This window comes from Strix aluco, chromosome 16 (genome assembly GCF_031877795.1).
Source record: "Strix aluco isolate bStrAlu1 chromosome 16, bStrAlu1.hap1, whole genome shotgun sequence".
In the NCBI taxonomy this organism is placed as follows: Eukaryota; Metazoa; Chordata; class Aves; order Strigiformes; family Strigidae; genus Strix; species Strix aluco.
In genome coordinates this window covers 20233478-20252606 of record NC_133946.1, presented here as the reverse complement: position 1 = coordinate 20252606, position 19129 = coordinate 20233478, and the positions used below count along the sequence as shown (strand labels likewise).

General features: G+C 49.1%; 1 protein-coding gene across 2 annotated transcripts in view; it reads right to left on the bottom strand.

Moving 5' to 3' along the window:
- Window positions 1-3296, bottom strand: part of HRAS (HRas proto-oncogene, GTPase) — a 43067-nt gene extending 39771 nt beyond the window's left edge. For both annotated transcript variants that reach the window (XM_074842244.1, XM_074842243.1), the window contains exon 1: window positions 3141-3296. The gene's annotated coding sequence lies outside the window, so the exon portion shown is untranslated. The remainder of the gene's footprint in view (window positions 1-3140) is intronic.
- Between the last annotated feature and the right edge of the window lie 15833 nt (window positions 3297-19129).

Here is a 19129-nt window from a genome sequence, read left to right as displayed (position 1 = left end):
AACAGATACTGAGGACAGTTCAGGAAAAGATAAGCCATGAAAAAGTGGAATGAAAACTGGAAGGGAAAGATAAGAGAAAGAGGAACGTGCCACAGCACAGCAGTTGAACGGCAATTGGCAAATAGATCATTTGTTTAATCTCATCTGTATTTGTCAAATAATTTATTTGATTAATACTCTTTTGTGGTCTTCAACCAGCTATGAAGCTGATCTAATATCATTTCATAAATCTATTATTAGATTAATACAGGTAAAACTCAAATATTCAACATTTTTATCTGCTGAATAAGCTCCGGTTCTAAGTTTACACTTCAAAAATACTAAAATAGAAAGATGATAATGAGTTACAATTAGATAAAGAGTGCTCGGAGCACAATAGTTTTGTTTTTCCTAGACCAGCAAAAAGTACAGTAGCATAACATATCTCAAAAGACAGGAGACGAGACATTTCTACCTCTTGCCTTCATCACCTTCCCACAAGGAACCTCTCTCTACAGGCTGTACTTTCTGTCTTGCGTTTTATTTTGTTGAATATTTTCCCCATATTCAACTTTTTTACTCCATAAAGCTTTTTTACACCAAGAAAACCTGAGGAGCTCCAAGGGCAGCCTAGCAGGAAGGGGAATTTGGGGTGCACCAGCAGCAGGAGGGGCAGTGGTGGGTGCCACCTCCAGCCTGGAAGCAAACATTTACATTTGTAAGAGGAGCAAAGCTCAGCTCAAAGGGAAGGGAAGTTTGGTGAAAGATGACCACGCAGACAAGGATGCCTCAGGATCTCTATATGCTCACAGGGTAAAGCTTCTTCAGTACCAGCAGCCTTTTCCAAACCTCCCTGAGAGAACTTAGGGTGGGCGGGGGGGAAGCAATTGGCAATTTTTCAGCCTGTTTTTTCCCCCTCTCTGGTCCAACACGATAGCAAGGGAGTCCCCTTGAGAGCCCTCAGACCACAGGGTGAAAGCCACCAAGGCAGGCCATCTGCACGGGCGTGGTGGCAGGTCTGCCAGGGAGCCCCGTGAAGCAGCGTCGGACTCAATGAGGGAACCGTGGCCATCGCCAGAGAAACCTCGAGGTTACTCCCACCGCTGCTGTACCTTCACCACTGACAGCAGCCAAGAGCCAAACTTGCCACAGGAGAGAACCACACCAAGGGTAACTCCTTGGGGCCAGAAAAGCGTCCCTCAGGTCATAAGTCCTATTTAAATATTACAGCGATATCTCAAACTGAGATAATTATTGTTAATTATAAGATCATTTTTATGTAAACATGGAGGGTATTACCATGCATACTTCATCTCTTTTTAATTAAAAGAAATAAGAGGTTCGCTGAGACTAAAAAAAAGACACAGTGACAAGCTCCCACCCCAAAGCAGACTCTTCTGTAGTGATAACACCCGTCAGCCTCCAGACCCCCGGAGGAGACCGAACAGCAAAATCAATCAGCATTGGCCTCCCCGGTGCTGAAATGAAGCAGTTGGCACGTTATTAATCACACAGGGAGAACGTTTGATGAGGGGAAGGAAAGGACCAGACACACAGAGGGGGAACGCACATGGATTCAAAGTCATGGCCGCGTTACAAACACTTGGGAAAAATCACGCAAATGACCAGCTGTAGAATCAAAACGCTCTGGAGCTCTGCAAGGATAAACGCATTAGCAATTCTGCCCAGGAGAAACCAACATCCACCATACAACCCTCCAGCATCTCTTTCGGTGAACCCCCATAAAAACCTCACGTGCTTTTCTCTGTTCAAAACCAGTTCCTGCTCCAACCCGCGCAACCCACCTGCGCCAACCAGACCGGGGTACATCACAACAAAGCATCACCGGGGGTCTGCACCCCTTCCGCATCTCAGAGACCTACCCAGGAGCAACCCTGCATGGCGCAGGCTAGAGACATGACTTAGGTCATTGAAACAGTCAACGGCTTGGCTTGGGTCAAGGATTGACTTGGGTCAAGCCATTCCTGCCACACCATCCTCCTGCTTCCAGCTGTCCTAAGCATTTCTCCAGCCACTCCAGAGTTTGCCAGTCCTCTCCGATTTCCCATCAGCTCTTTTGTCTCAGGGCATGTTCCACTGCTTGAGGCAATTAAAACGCATCCTCAGCCAGGACCCGTATGGGCCGAGCGAGCCGCCAGACGCACCCGCTCCCACTCAGGGCGAAGGGGTCGCGCCCCCAGACCCCGCGACAGCCTCGCAGGGTGCGGGCAGGGCGCGAGCGGCCTCCGCACGCCGCAGAGCCCCGGCGGCGGGTGTCCCTAGGAGGAAGGGAGGTGCCTCCAGCTCCGCAGAGCCGCACGCACGCAGAAACGGGGGGACCTCGCTCGCTGGCTCGCCGATGCACGTACCTGCGCCTCCGCCACCTGCGCGCCCCCTCCGCGCCTCAGCCCCGGCCTGGCACTGTCCTGAGGCCCGTCTCTCCTGGGGGGGGGGGGGGCCGGAGCCCAGCAGGCACCTGCTGTGGCAAAGGGTGGGGGGGTCCAGAGCATCACGGTGGTGTGGGGGGCGCAAGGGGATGAGGAAAGGCGGGTACAGGGGGCTGCAAACTGAGGGTGCAAGGAAGAGGAGGGAGAGGGGGTGGAGAGGGCTGCGGCTTGGGGACGTGGAGGGGAGCGGGATGGTAACGGGGGAAGGAGAGGGGGCTGCAGCTTGGAGGGGGGAAAGGGCTGGAGGAGCGCAAAGGGGTGCAGGAGGAGGAGAACGGGATGGAGGGAAAAGGGAGCACAGAGGGGATAGAGGGAAAATGGGTGCAGAGGCTGTGGCTCGGGGGTACCCCACTCCCCCCCCTCCAACCTCGGCGGCCTGCCCGGGGCTGGGGTCGGCGGGCAGCGCCCAGGCAGCAGAGTCATGGCGCGGCCAGGCGAGCAGGTGGGTCCGCGCCACCGCCCCCAAACACCGCCGGGCCCCGCCGCCGCCGCCCACCGGGCCGGGGTCCCCCCTTCCTCCCTCGTCACCGCCTCCCCCGGGGCGCGGCGGGGGGACACCCCCAGCACTGTGGGGGCACAAACTTCCCGGGGGGTGCAGGGCCCCGCTAACAGGTGGCGGCGGCGTTGCCGGCCCGTTCCCACCAAGCCGGGGGGTGCTGCCCCCCCCCCGACGGCACGTCCACCCCCCCAGCCCCGGCCCCGGCGGTCACTCACCGGCTCGTCCACCCCGCCGGGCGGGATGCGCGTCCTGGAGAGCGGGGCGCGGAAGTTTAAAGCGGGATAATAAAATTATTTGTTTTTTTCTTCCAACAGAGGAAAACCAAACAAGAGGAGGCGCACCCCAGGCGAGCGAACCCCCCACCCCCCCCACCCGCCCGCCGCTCCGCTCCTCCCGGCCCGGCCCCGCCGGGGGCTTCAGCCGCGCGTCGGCCCGGCGGCGAGGTGAAGTTTCCACCGCGGTGGTGGAGGCGCCCCCGGTGTGCCGCGCCCGCCCCGCATTGGCACCGGGCGCCGGGGCGCTCTGCCGCCGCCGCCGCCGCCGCCCGGACAATGTGCGTGCGGGGGGAGCGGAGCGGAGCGGAGCGGGAGCGCGCCCCGCCGGCGGCCGCCGCACACGCCCAGGCCCCGCGCCCCGCCCACCCGCCGCTCAGCGGCCGCCCGCCGCCCTTGATAGGCCGCCCCCGCCGCCGCCGCCCTCCGGGTGGGCCGCGGCGCCTGTCAATCAGGCGCCACCGCCCGCCCACCCGCCGCGGCCTGGCCGCGGGGCGGTCCCTGGGGCGGCGGCGGGGAGGGGGGAGGGCGCTGGGCCGCCGCCGCCTCGCCCAGGCGGGTGACCCTCCGCCGCCTCCGCGCCCCGTCCCGGGGGGCCGCGGTGAGCCCGGCGTCCCCCCTCGGGGCCCTGTCTCCGCTTCCCGCCGCCGCGACGGCCGCTCCTCAGGAGCCCGCCGCGCCCGGCGTGAGGGGAAGGCCTGGCGGGCGCTGCGCTGCGAGGCGCCTGCCGCCGCCCGCCCCGCTCCCCTCACCCGCCCTTCCCCGCGGCCGCAGCGGTGCTCTCCCCGCGGCGGGGCGGGGGGGAACCGAGCAGCGCCGCGGCTTTCCCGGCGCCGGGCGACAGAAGCTCGACCCGGGGAGATCGGCTGCCCCGGGGCCTCCGGCCGGCAGCGGGGAGCGGGCTGCCGCCGCGGGAAGGGCACGGCCCGGCGGGTAAGGCGGCGGGGAGAGCCCCCGCCCTGCAGGCAAGGCCCTGCCCTGGGCCGAGCTGCCCCTCCCGGCGCCCCGCGGGGGCCCGGCGCGTTTTGGGGGAAGGAAGAGCAGAGAGTGCCGAGACGCGGTGTCCATCCCCAGTCACAGCCCCTGCCTGATAACCCTGCGAAACCCAGCTCACACGGCGCGTTTATCTGGGCCCTGGAAATGCTTCGGAAAAGGGGCGACTCCAAATTATTCAGGAGCGATTTAGGCCGCAAAAGAAAAAGACACCTGAACTGGCTCGGTGTAAGACAGCTGGGGGAGTCCGATGGGGCTTAGAAGTACAGATACACCCCGCGTGAGCAGAATTACTCCAATTACAGGGAGAGGTCTGAGCGTGGCGAGAGGGTCTGTCCGATCCTATTTGGGTCCCACAACGAGCGCCACTAAATCGAATCTACCAAACCTTGATGGACTCAAGCTTCATTCAGGTCTGTCAACGCAGCACTGCCTGTCACATCCGATATTACCAGACATTTTCTGCTGTTAGGCACCGTGACTCCTCTACTACTTTGGGAGGTGGATAGTGGATTGCATAGTCACCTTGTTAGCCAGGAGCACGCAGAAGCCATCAAGCTTTGATGCAGAATAGGATGCCGAATGAAGTATGCGTTCCTGGTACTGGAAAGCACTGTTCACTCTGACATACGTTTCAAGCACACTGCCACGATTTATTGTTTCCATTAGAAAAGTATCTAGTAATCTGAAAATGGATCTAGAAACCATTGTTCTAGATACCACGCTTGACACATAATAAAAAGAAAGCTCATGCCCTGCAGAGGTTACAGCGAGAGCAGATTAAGTGAGTTCTAAAGATACCCGTTGAGAGAGTTGTGCAGGTTTTTTCAGGTCTCCTAGACACGTTGCACCAGCACAAACAAACCTGCCAGAGCGCTTCCTAAAAGCCAGCACGCAAACAGACAGGTCCAGACAAAAAGGCTGAAGCCTGAACCTACCTTGAAACCCTTTGCTTGCTTCTAACAAGCCCTCCTGATTGTGAACGACCTTGGAGTTCTCCGCAGAAGCAAGGACCGCACCTCGCAGAAACACAGCATCTCTCCTGAGCGAGCCCACAGCAGGAACAGCAGCACACACAAAGGTGATGGGTTTCTTCACAGGCAGACACACGTACCCACGGCACGCCGCCTCTCCGCGCTACCTGTCTCGTCTTGTTTTAGCCGTTTCTGGCGAGCAGGCAGGGTACTGGAGCATGCAGAAATCTTGCTTTTTGAAGCACCCTGAAAGCAGGCTCATATTTTTCAGTACCTAAGTGGCCCAGAAGAACTTACGAGGGAGCAAGAAGCAGATAGGTAGTGTAATAGACACAGCTATGGGTGAACCTCAGTTTCATGCTTCTTGGGCTTCCCAGAGGCTTACAAGAACCAAGAAACACTAGAAGATGGGACCGAAACTGCCTCTTTCTTGCTCATTCTTCAGTGCCAGATCACATCAGGATATAAGATACCTGAGGACTACTTGTTGTTTGCAGACTGCTGGAAGACAGAGGCGTAATCACCGATTGGTGAGTCATAACCACACAATCGCATAGGGGTGATGACACAAACTTGTGAGGACACAGAGGGTGATATAGCTTAAAGATGCCTTCTCCTCCTTTCTATTTTCAGATAAAAAAAGCAAAATATCAGGACAAGAGGCTCCACTGTTGCAAAGCAGCATCGCTCCATTGCTTTTGTCAAAGCTGAGCAGATTTACGCTTGCTGAGGTTATAGCCTGTTCTGTTTGTAAAAAGTCATTCTGCCTGGACAGATTCCTCCTTCCTTTCTCTAAACTTGAATTTAATTCTAGGAAAATATCTGGCCTGTCTGAGGCCTCTGAAAGACAGAACCCTCTTTTCTAAACATGGGACGTGCAGTGCCACATCAACAGCAGTGCAAATGCCACTGCAAGAAGGTAGTTCAGTCTACTAACTACTCTGCTAACTCAGCCTGTGGTGTCTCCAGCTGGGCTGGCAACAAACTCCTCCAGCTACCCACCAGGCACCAGTGCAGCTTCTTTGCCCTACGGCAAACCTCAAGGCAGGCCAAGAGAAATGCACAGCTCTCTAGAAATCCTGCAGTGCTACTAACTACTGCAAGCCTTGCTTGAGAGGAGAGGAAGGCTAGTCAAACACTGGGCCCACCGGGATGTGGAGCAATAAAAAAGAAATGGAGGGAATCTCAGAAGATCCTTTCTGCCACAGTAATACTGCCAAAACAAAATCTGCAGTGGGGTTGAAAAGCTGTTCCATCATTCCCATGCCTTCAGTTTTTCCTGATTGTCCTCACCAAACTGTATGTAGCTTGCAGGTGGGAGGCCATAACTCATGGACATGCTTATCCCGTCATGACTTTTTGTAACAGCACTCTAAATTCAGTCTGGGAAGGTATGTCACTGATTTTTATAGGTGCTGTGACCCAAAACAATAACTCCTTGGTATTGTCATTCTCTCTCTAACCTCTGCAAGAGGGGAGTCATAGACAAGGCGTGAGCTTAGCTCTCCGCTGTGTGACATACAAACTTATGCCAAGAGCTTAGTTAGCAACTGAACTTGTTCATCAGCTATAGATCAAGACTGTCCCCAACATTTTTGAAACCTTAATCTTTTTTAGGGTTATTTCTAGCAGAAACACACAGACAACGGCCAAGTTGAACTATTCTTTCTTTCCGCCTAAAAAAACCCAAAAGAACACAAGAAGTTCTTCTTGTGATCATCAAAATCATCAGCAAAGAAAGTAACAGTATTTTTTTAGCTTCATAAGGATACATACTTGAATACATCCAGATATATATCATATATTTTTAATATACTGAAGGGTATATCAATTCTCAGCAGTCACAGAGGGTAGATTAGTGATGTCAGTTGCTTTCATTGTTCTGAGCTTCCTGTTGCTTTGCCACATCTACAAGTTCACCTGACTTTTAATTATGCAGATTGCTTCCTGGTTCTTTTCATGGCTTTCGAGCTCTCCCTGCACTCAGCTAGTCCATTTTCCTGGATGCATACTTTCTCTGTGTAACTGAAACTTTGTTGAAGTGTTTGGAAGGAAGACTGTATCACTGTGCTCTCCTTAACACTGTCTCTTAGAGTGTACTGAGAAAAGCAGTTTTGCCTCCCCACAGTACTGTATTCTTCATAATTTTTTAATTTAGTCCTCCTGTAGATACACCAGACTTTAGAAACCTGCAAGTTCTTTTCCCATACTGGGATGTTTTTCTCACTTGTCTCCCCCTGAGCTTAGAGGATGAGTAGTGTCCTGGAAGAAAACAAACCAATATGCAGTCAACTTTTAAAATTTTGAGTTTTCTAGAGAACGCAAATTGTTTCCTTTTAGTGTCTGACAATGTAACACAAGTAACTTGCCATGGCAACCAGCTTATGAAACAGAAAAAAATTACCATCACAAGGTGCTTTGTTGCTATAGCGAGGAAAGAAGCTGAGACCTTATCCTTTTTGTTCACTGGTGGTCTATGCATCATCTAGGTAGCACAACCTGTCAGTAGAAGTTTATGTTAGATTCGGTGCAAGTCAGCTGCCTCATGGGTCTATCTGATACTTGGATGAAAACTGAAGCGCAGTCAGAAGGGAAGAAGGAAGTGTTCAGAAGAATTGAAACAAGGCTGAATTCTCAGAAATACAAGACCAAATCCATTTCCGCAGCAAGCTGACGCAACTCTGCAGATGCCAGTAAGGGATGAACCAATTTCTTCTGAAATTAATTTGGCTTCCATTCTCTGACAGTCTCCATTCTTCCCCACTCCTTCCTTTTTTTTTTTTTTTTGAGTGGAATAAATCTCTGCAGATCTGAGAGTATTTTGGAGTTACCTGGGACAGAGGATGAAACAGGATCACAGAGTCTGTCTTCAAACCCATTGTCATTACCAGGATGACTTCTGGGAAGGGCAGACTCATTGCTACACAGCTTACTTGTGTTAGTGAGAGAATTTAGAAATGCCAAAGGGAATTGGCTAAGGGCAGAGAGGGGAAACCCTCATAATTATCTCTGTGGGAGGAAATCAAAACTGAGCTTGGGTAGCTCAGAGGAGGACAATTTTGAAAACTGTTATGTGTGCAGGTAGTCACAGAAGCCAGTGGAACTACCCTGTGCTTAAGATGGACTCATCTGTAAATCTGGAGTGGCTCTAGGGTATACACAAAATGTTTACTTTACCCCTGAACTGGAAAGGATCCCTTCTGCGGGACACTCTTGAGAAGTGAAAGAAAAAGTGAAAGTTTCTTAATCCCTGATATGAGCTACATGTAACACAGCTCCAACCGTGTTACTTTTAAAACACTCTCTCCCAGTTAAAGTTTAGGTGGTTGATGTAGTAGTACCAGGCTTGAGAAACAGTGGCCAGACTTCTGAGCTACCTGGGGGCTTAGCTGAATTTATAGGTAAAATTATTGTGACTCATGGACAATCCTCTTCTAGCTTCCTGGTGAGGCTGTAGAGAAAGTACTGTGAGATCACAAGCCCAGTAGCATGACTTGGAAAGCAGCCTTTGGGAGAAGCTCTTAATGTATCAGATAAATCTGTGTGGAAATGCAAGGCTAGAGCTTACTCCCGACAACGAATCGTTATGCTGTGAGTGACTGACTTTAAAAAGACTATGGGGAAAATCTGAGTCTTCTGCCACACAAAGAAACCATGAGATAAATGAAAGTCATCTCATAGAAACCATGCTAAAACTATTCAACACTATAATTTAACGGTCTCCTAGAGGCTGGGAAAAGTCTATGGGCTAATCCTTACTGCAGATAGCACCAAGAGAGACATAGCCACAAGAGACAGCTGTGAAATTCTGCAAGTACATTCCATCACCCCAAGGGCCTGGGACTCTCGGAGATACCTAAGACTTGGAAGCAGAAGTGCAACTGAGAGACCATACAGGAGAAAAAAGAAGCCCACTCGGTCCTGGTTTCAAAGGGTTTTTGAAGACCCGCAGTAATTAACAAAACAAACTCCCGAATTAATTAATCAACTCTCAATCAGTCAACAAAATCTTCCTCTATATCAACTTCAGAAACATCACCTTGATTCAGATGACCCCACCAGTGAGCAGACCCAACCAGAGAGTGGAACCACTTTGGTTTTAATCCCCAAAATAATGGCATGAAGATTGGATTAAATTCTACTAAATAGAATGCTCAGCCCTCTTTGGACCAAACCATTTGAAACATTGCAGAAGATTCTGGGTGGGCAGAGAAGAATCATCAGTCCTGGAGAGTTATCTGATCCAGCACAGGATCTTTCTCATCATGGATTTCCTTTTTGAAATAAGCAAGAAAATGAGGCAGTGCCTTGCCAGGTGCCTGGCCCAAGCTCCACCAAAACTAGAGAGAGGAAAGATTCCTGTTGACTGAAATGAATTCTGCTACCAGTTGGATTTGATCAATTATGAACTGAAAATAGAAACTTGCAGAGACGAGATGCTCTGGAATCGCAGAAGGGAAAGGCTTTGTAATCAGAGCTTGGAAGTGGAAGGAGGTCTGTGTTCCACAGTTTAAAAATACAGACAACTGCTGATTCCTTTTTTCTATTAAAAAAACCCCAACCCAAACACACACAAGAAGAAAGACGTAATTCAAAGACCAGTCATTTCCCCTGAGTCAGCCCCCTTGTAGAGACACTGTAGGAATGAACAACAATCGCATCTCCCTGTCCGTGATACGCAGTAGTGAAGCCCCCATCTGAGCAGAGGGTGGGATGTTTGGACTTTGCTGATTTTGCGGGGGGGGGGGGGGCGAGAGATGAGGTATAGGTTAGATCTCTGAGCCTGTATTTACAAGCAGTGTCTCTTTCTACCAATGCCTGCTAGTTTCAGTCTGATCTGAAATCTGACACTCTACAGATAAAGTTTCCTGCTTGTTCCTGTGGGTGTTTGCTTAGGTCCCCAACAAATGTTCTTTTTGACTTTTCTTGCTTCTTCCCAGGAGCTATAGCTCACGTGGTGAGTCTAGAGCCTGAGTTACTTAGAAATGACACTGATTCCTTCATGAGATGCCCCCACCCGACCAAGAGTGACCAGGCTTGGTAAGGTCCCATGTTTCCTTGCACTCTCTGCTGAGCCTGCCAGCGTAGATCAGCGAGGGTCACGTAGGGTGGGAGGTCTGGTAGTGCAGAAGTCTGCAAGTTGGGAGCCACACTGATTTCCCTGGCAGTGGTTTGCTGGCACATGTACAGGAGCTTTTGTTAGCTGTCAGCTTGAATTGAACGTCAGTCATTCCCTTGGAGCCTGATCCTCAGATCACTGCACTCTGAGAGAGGCTTTTGCCTTTGTCTTCATACAGCAGTAACTCAGGTCTTTGCAAGTTGAAAGCCTTATTTTTTGTTAACAAACCCTCGTGATATTTAGGCCCCGTGTGATTTTCATTTTCAAACTCTACAGAAAAGCTTGAACACTTTGCAGCTTCCACGCTACCAGTTTCTTTATGGGACAGTTTGGATCACTTACAATTCTCTGGGTCATCTGTGTCACTTTTGCTGGCAGGAGACATATTTCCAAGAGTGGAAGCCGGATGAGTTGCTAAGGGATGTCTTGTGCTCTGTGTCATTTCTGCATTCACTGATGTGCAACAGATTTATCTGTGTAATTCAAGGCCTCTCTGTACCAGATGAGTTTGTACTGAAATCTCAGACTATCCCACATGTCCTCCTGGAGGAGACACTAAGATTATTCTTACTCTTTTTAGAAGAATCTTCTTACTTCTTCATCAGCTAATGCTGATTTGCTTCTCCTCAGCATCGAGGAACAATTGCTAACTACATCTGTTTCTCGCAGAAATTTCAAAGCAGTGTTGTGCAGCATGATTCAGGCATGCACACATGGTAGAACTAGATAGAATTAAAGACATTGGTGTTTATCCAGTTAAACTACTGGTTTCTTTTCCTTGGACTACTTTTTAATGAACTGGCCGCACATTGTCTCTATCCCTGTCACACAGCCCTCCTTTTCATCATCAAACTCAAGCTGCTGAGCCTTTTCCTCTCTTCTGTCAAGTCCTTCACTAAATTCTGGTTTTCCTTCTGTAAGGAGCTGCCCTGAACCTTCATTCCCACCTTTGTGAGCAAGTAAAGCTGATGCAAAGCAGTACTCACATAAAATGTAGCTGCCCTGTCGACCGGACAGGAGGATGGAATCTGGCCTTCCCACCACCTCTCTGCTTCTTGGTGCTCTCGAGTCTCCAGTGTACGCTCTACTCCTTAGTAAAGCTTGCTTTTCTGATCCCTTTCCATTACAGACAGCTGTTTTCCTCTGTGGCAGCCTCTTCCTGATGCTGTTGTGGAGCATTTCCAGCTCCCCCTTCATCCCTTTCAGTGATTACCTAAAATCTTCACTTCTGCAGTAACAAAGTCCATTGGCGACCTCAGCCTTCATGTTATTTATAGCAAAGGTAGACCCTCCTGCAGCGCAGCCACTTGCCATCAGAGCTAGAAATCCTGAGTTACACAGCTCCCCGTGAGCTTATGGTGGTAGCAGTATCCCCATATGAAGTGAGATTCAGGCTAGATCTGTGTCACTGTCCTACCTAGGCTGTCCTAAGAGCCCCCTCATAATAGTGAGGGCACAGTCCTCCCATGCAATCGCCTTCAAGGGCAGCACAGGCCTAGAAATCGCTCCTTCAGTCAGAGAGGTGGCGTAGCTGAGCTCTCCAGATTACTTCCACACCTATTTCACACAGATTCTCTTTTTGCTGGCAGTTCCCCCCTGAAAGGCAGAGAGGACCTGCTGTCGCTTGCATCTTGCAGGACTGGTGCAGGGCCATGGCATGTTTCTAGGTAACTCTTCAGGCAGGTGTTCATGAACTCAGCAGTGATGTGTGTCTGTGTGCAAATCAGTCAGATCCTGTCTAATGGCTTTCAGGGGGCCAACGCTAAACATTTCTTGAAGTCAGACCTCCCGCAAGATTCCTGAGCTGAGATGTCCAAATCAGCATGTTGCAAATTTCTTCTCTGGTCTCAGATTCTTGGCTTTGCCTTTTCCACTTGTAGTCAGCAGGCTTCACTTGGGGCAATACTGAGGCTAACGTACCAAAACACCGATCAGAAATGTTACGTGAATCAAGTGATTGATGGAATTTCAGCCATTGACTATGAAAACATGAGTAAGCTAATGTTAATCTACAGATGTTGTATTAACACTGAGTGATTTCCCAGTCCTCATTAGCAATACACTTTGACAAGTGTAGAAGGTGTTAGCTGTAGTCTCCCTTCAGTAAGCTGTTTAATCATCAGAGCTTACTGGCAGTGGGATTTGGGAGAATTACACGATCACAAAGTGAATTAAAAGTAATACAGTACCCTCCCTCTAGCTTCTCTGGGATAGTGCACAGGGAATGGGTTCAGAGCTGCTCTGTGCCCCCATTTAAGCAGCACTGGTGTGCTCCAGTGAGGACTAAGCAGGAAGCTGCTGCCTCCTTAGTCAAGATCTTCCTCGGTTTTGGGAGCACACTTATACCAGCTTTCCTGCAGTGATCAGCACATGCCAATGAACTTGTTATAGCATGTTCAGCAGCACGTTCTCGCTGGCCTACTGAGGTCTGATCCAAAGCTTCTGCAGGTACAGGGAAGATTCATGGACTTCTTCAGTGGCCTTTGGACTACGCTGTGGAGGTAAAAATACAACAGTAATAGATACATGGGAGAGAGGACTCTACATCACCGCCACATTTCACTCTGAAAAGATGGCAAAAGAGATTCTGCAGCCCAACCCTGTGCATCCCAGAGCAGTAAAATCACCACGAATCCAACTTAATAAGTAATTTTGAAATCACTTTCTGGTTTGTGAATCATCTGCATCCCAGCCTTTCTGAGGATCTTGGGTAATGAGACGAGAACAGTACAGCTTCTGTGGTCATCTCTACCTGCTCACGGGGCTGCCAGCCTGCTCTGGCCCTGATTTCCAGCTGCTCTTTTAAAATGCTCTCTGCCACGGAGCAGTTCCTCATCTAGAGATCTCAGACATGAAGTAATCCTCCTAGCTTTTCTAGAAAAAAGCCGACTACCATTAAACCTGTTTTACAGGTGGGTAGGCTGAGCTCCAGTCTGTCTGAGATCACAAAGTGTTATTTAGGGCCAAACTGCCTGGGCTGGCACATTCCCACAGCAGGGATGACCGCCTCGGAGGAATATGAACCTCTTTGTCAGAGGAAGAGAGTGCCCAGGCAGAGGGGAGGGCTGGCCACACAGACTCTGTTTACGTACATGCTTCACACATGACTACGAAGCAAATAAACCTTGCTGGCTGCGTGGCTCGAATCCAGGTGTCCCTCTGATGAAGATGCAAGCGTAGGTTAAACCGAAATGCCGTGCTCGGCCCTTTGTGCTGAGCCATCCGGCAGGTGGGAATGTAAAACTCTGCCTGATTGCTTATGCCTGAGTCACCTCCTTTAGCATTTGTTATTGCCTAGCGTGTTAGCATGCTGCCTGCTGGATAATAAATGACTTCATTCACTGCGGCAGTGAGGACACTATTAAAAATTAACCCTAGCAAATGGTCCTGCATATTTTTTTCAGTCGGAGCCAGACAAGGGGGAAGAGGAGAGCAGTGCTGTTGAAATCTGATTTGCAGAAAAGGCAAGCGGTGAGTTTTTATTAATGGGAGTGGTTCACGCTTCAGTTTAATCACTGCAGTTGTTGGCAATCGATGATCAAAATTCAGAGGGCTTAAGGCACTTGCTAAAGTTAAAAGCAGTGCAAGTAGAGAAGACTCAATAGGCATATTGCAGAGGAGGTCAAAGAATGGGATAAATGAGATTACTATGCTGACATGTAATTTATGACCTGTTTGCAGAAATAAATGAATTTAGCACATGGATGTTATTACCACATATAAGGAATGTGGTCTGTAGATGAAAAACTCTTCAGTCTTGGTTCATGTATTGCACCCTTTTCTCACACTATCACACTTACAACCATACCCTATCTATAGCAGCATGCAGAGTATATTTACAGAAATGAAGGGTTTGCATTAAATATCTGAGGAAATAGATCAGCTGACAGACAGATCCTTCATTTTCTTGGCTTCTCTTGCCTCCAGCACCCACACAGTATCCATCAAATTGTCTCAAGTCAAACCCTCACAGGCTGCATTTGAAGCTCGGGCAAGGAGCCAGGCAGGCTTAGCAAGCAGAGACCTTTCTGTCCGCACGCACTTCCCACCGTCTGTACACTGCAGCCCAGAGCAGGGGAGCTCAGCTTTAGGCTCAACAAAAATACCTTCTTCCTCCCTTTGCATCGCTCCAAGAAAGGGGATTTGATCTGAAGCCTGCTGATGCTCATATTAATGATCCAGTTGTTGACACAAAAACTGCACCTTGTTCTGAGACGTCATTCAGCTGGCTGTGGTACAGCAGCGAGCAGCACGCTCCATCCCGAGCCCACGGTTCCTCAGGGTTGTCCCAGACCCTTGAGCAGCTCCTTCCATAGAGGGTTGATGCCCGTAGATAGTCTAGATGGTACATAAGCTGTAATGCCAGGTGCAGGGACTATGCAAGCAGATCCACCCTCTGGCTGGCATGCTTTTTTCCAGAAGCATATCGTAGCTGTTGATTTCACAAGCTGTACTGCGATCTGATGGCACCTATCGAAGGGCCAAGCTGAGGTCTGCATGTTTATACCGAGTCACCTGCCCCTCTCCATGTGGCTGAGGTATTTTAAAATGTCAGGCTTAAGTAGATATTATGCTGCAGCAGGGAAGATGATATAAAGTTCCTGCATAAACAGCGTTACGAATTTGCTGGATGAAAGACGCTCTCAGATGTTGCTGTGTCCAAGCTGGAGATGTTTCCTTCTCTAAGATCTTTCCTTCCCTGTGGCATTTCAAGGGCCATGGTTGACATATTCCTCAGATTAATTCCTGCTTTTTATTTATTGTCTCTCCTTTATCTCTCCATTCAGACAGAGCATTGTCATTAGACGTAGTCCCTGGCTATCCTGATCTGCTATCCAAGTCCCCAAGCACCCTGGTCCTGCCCATTGCATCGACAGTGAACGTGCCTCCAGAACAAGCAGCCCTGGCTCCCACGTTGCTGGGGCTTGGCCATGCACCATGGCACACAGCAGGAAGCCTGCCAGACTTGTCAGCAAGGTAGGGTGGTCCCAGGGACCTCTGTTTCTCAGCAGCTGTTTGCCTAATATCTTGATTAAAACCCAGGCATATCAGAAAGTTGTGCTTGCAAGTACTAGGATACTCCCTGAACATATTTCCTAGAGAGCTGCTGTATAAATGATGAGGAAGCAATTCAAGCGTGCGATCACAAACAAGAAGGCGTGTGGCGTGGTACAGGACCTGCCCTTGCTGGGATGTTGACTCTGTGACAAACATAGTGTTTCACTCTATGTTTTAAGATCCTGCACTCATTGCATGCAGCGGGCAACAGTTTCACTGAACAATTGCTGCAGCCAAGCATGCTGCTGGAACAAGGATTTTATTTTAATGATCACTGACCAGGAGTTATCACAATGGTTGTCAGTCGACACAACAACATTTTATAAATATGGTCTTCGTGGAGGTCGTATTTTTTGAAAGCCCTATAGCTTAAAGTTAGTTTGGCACCTCTTTGTAGGCTGGATGTGATCTGAAATCACTTCCTTGAACTTCAATAGGTTTGGGATCACACCCACGTTTTGGTTATTTATTTATTTATTTGTTTGTTTGTTTCTCCCCGGTCTTTATATTTCATTCTCCAAGTTGCCAAGGGCTGGACATGCTGTGAGGCAAGTATCTCAAAGGAGAAAGAAGTGTCCTATGCAAACAGCTGTAGGTATATGTCCAGTTGCTCAGTTCTCTAGAAAAGAAAGTTGTGAAGTGCACCTGGAAAATCCACCCTCCACAGACCACGAGCTAGCTGGTAAACACTGAATACATAGTTGAGTGCTGCACACTTTTGTTTCCACTGACTTTTAAAGAGCTTGAGAAGGAAATGTATTTTTTTAACACTCGTTTAACTTATACCCTAATCTGTAACGCAGAGAGTAATCCACTGATAACTTAGAAATTAGCCAGCTGCCACTGTTTGGTACCCAAGATTACTGCCAGAGGTCTGTTAATGAACATCTCTGTGTTAGCACAGCCGCAGCACGGCACAGGGAGTGACCAGCATAGGGCAGGACAGGGGGGGCTTGTGTGCGCCCCAAGGAAGACAGGTTCTGGCAGTGGTGATGTGATGGGAGTTGTTAGAGGGACACACATTTCACCACGCTACTTGGTATTATTTTAGACGTATCTGTCTACGTTGGCCTCCACTACAAAATAGCAAGAGCCAAACACTGCGCAGAGTTGTGTTAGTGTAATGCTAACGCAATGCACAAACTTCTGCTCATCTCATTACGGCTGTACTTTTGAATTAATTGAGTCTCCGTATCCCATCATATTAGAAAAGGCCAGGTGCAAATCCAGCACTGATTTTGCTCTGTTGATGTTTTCCAAAAATTCGGATCCAAATTGAAACAGAGATTGCCAAAGGTCCATCTCCATTGCTAACAATGGTGGGCAAGTCTGGGAATGCAAGGTCTTTACTCAGACTGTAGGAAGTGAATGGAGATGAGTCACAGTACTACAGGAGCATCATGACTCCTACAGATAACAGTCATTTGTGGTCATGAGAGGATTCCCATCCTGTATTTCTGTCTTCTGCACAAGGGATTTGCTCAGACAAATGCACACCACTCAGCTCAGGCACTAGGAGTTTCTATTAAACCAGGATCTCTTCTAACGTATTTCAAGAAAAGAGGGTAGTGGGATGGAGTGCTTAGCCAGAAGTGCAAGCATGCAGTGATAAAGTGCAGGTTTTCATGGCCAAAGAGCTGACCTGCAAGCATGGCTGGAGTCCCTTGTAGCAGACAACATGTGTTCACCACCACATGCTGTCACCAACCTGACAGATCCAGCCTTGAAAACAAGCTGTCAAGGAAGGCGCTTGAGGTAGATGTGAGATTTGTGTGGACTGGGATGTGTTTTATGGTTTTCAATACTCTGAAACACTACCCGAGTCTTGGTCTCACCCAGTATGCTAAGTTAGGTAACAGCTGAATTTTACTGAAACTTCTAGACAGTGCATAAAAAGTAGAGAGGTGTACCAATAACCCATCTTCTCTCATCACTAGTCTAACTTAGCTGCTGGAATAACAAAGGACACAGTCGTTTTTCTAAACGTGCATTATGCAAAATCAGAGCCAGGGCTGTAAGAAGAGTATTTGGGAATCAGGTCTCTCCTGTCATTTTGAGGACAGGGAAACATCCTTCCCTCTCTGTGAGGATAGGATTCCTTCTAGTAGTCTAGAGGAAGTGACACATGACCATGACCCAAATACACACGAATCCCAGGGCTTTCCAGAGAGGCTATCCATGGAAAAGGCAACCTGAGCCCCTTAAATTCTAGGGAAAATCCCAGTGCGGGATGGCGGTGTGTTGCATCACTTTTCATTGCTGTGTAGTATTTGCTGGACTCGAATCCAGGCTGCGTGCAGCAGAATCAGGTATGTAGGGTCTTGGGTTCCTTTGACAGAGCAGATAGGACCATTTTTGCCTTTGCTCAGCTCGTTTGCTGATGCTGAGCCAGAAGCAGGCTCAAATCACCTGGTAGACCATGGAGCTGAAACACCCCTGGGAGCACTGGGAATGAGCAAGGCACTTGAGGCAAAGGAAGAACTTTGGCTCTTAGCATGTTAGGACAGAGAGCCATGTCTTCTAGGCCAGATGCTGGCCCTAGGATTACATCAGCGTGCACGGGGATGCACTGGGTATGAACTGCCTGGTCCCTTCTCTACCTCCTGACCTCCTCCCTCCGCTACTGCAGTCTGTGCCCCAGACACTTTATTTCCTCCCCTGTAGGACAGGGATTTGTGAAGGACTTTTGCCAGGGCTGTTGTCTATAGCGTGGCTCGCGGCGGTGCTGTTGCTGTGGTGGCTGAAAGCCTTGGTGTACATGAGTTGCATTCAGAGTAAGCTTTGAACTGTGCAAAGTGCATGCAAACCAGTGGTGTAACGGCATGCAAACTGGTGCTTTGCCCTGATTAATTTTTTTAAAAGCCCCAACTTCTCCACTGCTTCACACCATATATCATCACGTACACTAATGGGAAGTGAAAATAAATCGACACCTTTCCAATTTGGTAACATTTTGTGGTGGCTTTGCATTGGCACAAAAAGCAAGTACACATTGCAAAGCTGCTGGTTCCCCTGCCTGAAGACAGCCAGATGAATTTCACAGCTAATGCCTCCTTGGCAAAACAGACCTAAAAACGCAGTGAGGTCACAGGTTTCTGTACACTGCAAAGAAGTACTGATGCTCCTGAAAAACTACGGTGGAACAGTCATTGACCTTAACTCCTTTCCAACACCAATTAATTTTTCTCTTAGTTCAATGTTAAAAACAAAGTTGTAACTCAATCACTGACCGTGGAATCCATGCCAGAAGAAATGCAAGGACCACCAACAACGTGGACCAGGTGTGAATTATAAATAGCATCAGCAAGAGGCCTTCTGTGTCCCAGTGGGCACAGCCAACACTATTCCTTTTATATTTTTCTTCTAAGCCTACTATTTTTAAGCTCTCTCACCAGGACCTGCTCTTGCTGAGGATCTCTACCACACCAAGCCCCTAAACTGAATGAAACCCCTATAGCAGTACTACAGTTGTAACAACATTGGGTTTTGTACCTACCAATTCTTTAGTAAAAATGACCATCTGGCAGCTGTAGGGCAGCTTTAGACTTGTCCCATAGAGTGGGCCAGGGTACCACATCCTGGAAGAGCAGATGCGTGCAGATAGTATCCTTGAGTTTTTCAAAACCAGGAAATAGTTTGACCCAAAAGGTCCAAGAAAGGTAGATGGCCTTGAAGAGAGACACAAAACAATAATTGATATTTTATACACAGGCATTTCAAGTTACCATTGATTCATCTTGAGTCAGGAATGATATAAACAAGGGACTGCAAGCATGCTTTTCTGGTTC